Source organism: Portunus trituberculatus, chromosome 32, assembly GCF_017591435.1.
Source record: "Portunus trituberculatus isolate SZX2019 chromosome 32, ASM1759143v1, whole genome shotgun sequence".
Classification (NCBI taxonomy): Eukaryota; Metazoa; Arthropoda; class Malacostraca; order Decapoda; family Portunidae; genus Portunus; species Portunus trituberculatus.
Genome location: NC_059286.1, coordinates 8,708,182 through 8,710,681, shown reverse-complemented (window position 1 = coordinate 8,710,681; position 2,500 = coordinate 8,708,182). Strand labels below are relative to the sequence as shown.

At 44.1% G+C, this 2,500-nt stretch overlaps 1 protein-coding gene across 2 annotated transcripts in view; it reads right to left on the bottom strand.

Annotated features, from left to right (window-relative positions):
- LOC123512092 overlaps window positions 1-2,500 on the bottom strand; it is a 91,172-nt gene that overhangs the window by 73,361 nt on the left and 15,311 nt on the right. For both annotated transcript variants that reach the window (XM_045268299.1, XM_045268300.1), the window contains exon 2: window positions 2,447-2,500. This exon is cut by the window's right edge and continues 63 nt beyond it. The gene's annotated coding sequence lies outside the window, so the exon portion shown is untranslated. The remainder of the gene's footprint in view (window positions 1-2,446) is intronic.

Sequence of the window (2,500 nt, the reverse complement as noted above, 5' to 3'; positions counted from 1 at the left end):
ACTGTGCTTGCTGCCTCTGACAAGTTACGCCACAGTAGTTACGTTACTGTGACCGCAACAGGATGTTGATGGAGAGAGAGAGAGAGAGAGAGAGAGAGAGAGAGAGAGAGAGAGAGAGAGAGAGAGAGAGAGAGAGAGAGAGAGACCTGCCTGATTACCTATACGGCAAACTTTTCAGTGCTAGGGCCACATTAAAAGAAATCACAATATTAAGGGGCTGCATACTATATTAACCAAAAACCATTAATAGTTAAAATACAAAATTAAAGACCTCTAAAGAAAATGCCATTCTCACACGCATGTGCACACTTGCGGGAAGAAAATTAAATGCTCACAATACTATTTGGCGTTGTTTATTAACCTGCATGCTCTTTCCAATCTACTAACATTTGTTGGGCTGCATGATTTCCTTTAGTGGACCACATGCGGCCCGCGGACCGTAGTTTGCCCACACCTGCTATAGGGCCTAAGCGATCAAGTGAGAATGTCTTTCACTTTTTCAGTACTGAGACGCATTTTTACCTTGAGTTATGAGTATTATCACACGATTTTATTTGCAATGGGAAGGGCCAATGAAAGACAAAAGATTAACTGCCAGTCTTCACTATTTTTATCTCCACAAAAGATTCTGGAATCACCGAAAGTAAACAGAATGAATATAGAAACGTGTCATGGTATATACTGAAAAGATTAACCCTTTCACTAGGACACAGAACAATTAGCAACACCAAAAACAATGAGTGAAGTCTTTATAAGGATCTACAACAAAAATGAAAAAGTTCCACCCAGTTAAAAGACTGGAAGTGACTGCAGAACAAGTAGAGATCTTAAGTGGCAGTCAAAGGGTTAAATGCATTCATCCACTCACTAATACTTGCCACATCTTTCCTTTCTCTGGGACATCTATTCTTGCTGCACTATATAGACCCACCTCCAAACATTACAATGCGGCCTAGAAACTGCAAACGCTCTCTCTCTCTCTCTCTCTCTCTCTCTCTCTCTCTCTCTCTCATTGGTGGTTGTAACGATTTCCTACATAGTTCGTAGTAGTATAAAGTGTTTCTTACCAAAAGAGGGTGAACGCAATCTTCCTTTTCCTCTTCCTTCTCCACTTTGTCCTGTTCCTATCACCATCTTCATCACTATCAGCTCATAATATATATATATATATATATATATATATATATATATATATATATATATATATATATATATATATTCACCTCGGTCGCCTGCTGGTCATCCAGCCGGCGGAGCGACCTCAGAGCTCATACACTGATCTTCGGGTAGGGCTGAGACCACATCACACACAACACACACCAGGAAAGCGAGGCCACCCCTCGAGTTACATCCCGTACATACTTACTCCTAGGGAAACAGGGGCCACACATTAAGAGGCTTGCCCATTTGCCTCGCCGCACCGGGACTCGAACCCGGCCCTCTCAATTGTGAGTCGAGCGTGCTAACCACTACACTACGCGGTGTGTGTGTATTTACCTAGTTGTATTTACCTAGTTGTAGTTTTACAGGGCCTGGGCTTTATGCTCGTGTGGTCCCGTCTCCATATCTACACTTATCCAATTTTTCTTTAAAACTATGTACACTCTTTGCTGACACCACTTCCTCACTCAAACTGTTCCAAGTCTCAACACATCTTTGCGGGAATCTAAATCTTTTAACATCTCTCAGACATCGTCCCTTCCTTAGTTTCTTACTATGCGATCTTGTGCTTCTAAAGTCATATTCTTCTCTCAGGATCAGTTTCTCATTATCCACTTCATCCCTTTCCGTGTGTGTGTGTGTGTGTTTCACTGTTTGATCTGCTGCAGGCTCTGACGAGACAGCCAGACGTTACCCTACGGAACGAGCTCAGAGCTCATTATTTCCGATCTTCGGATAGGCCTGAGACCAGGCACACACCACACACCGGGACAACAAGGTCACAACTCCTCGATTTACATCCCGTACCTACTCACTGCTAGGTGAACAGGGGCTACACGTGAAAGGAGACACACCCAAATATCTCCATCCGGCCGGGGAATCGAACCCCGGTCCTCTGGCTTGTGAAGCCAGTGCTCTAACCACTGAGCTACCGGGCGTGTGTGTGTGTGTGTGTGTGTGTGTGTGTGTGTGTGTGTGTGTGTAAGTTTTCCTCCTCTTCGTCTGTATTTACTTTACAAAGCCTCCCCCCTCCTTCATTTCATTTTGCAAGTCTTCTTCTTGTTCTTGTTCTTCTTCTTCTTCTTCTTCTTCCTCCTCCTCCTCACCACCATCATCATCATCATCATCATCATCATCACGTCTATTTATCTAAGTCTTTTCCTCCTCCTCCAGATTACCTTCACCACTACTCTACATTCATGTCCTATTCCCCCTCCTCCACCTCCATACACAATAGGCAACATATTTGTATTATCTTCCGTGCCGTTACCATTGCAGCACCCACCTGGAGAAGTAATGACGGCAGGGGCGGGGACTGGGGTATGGGCGTCTTGGGAGC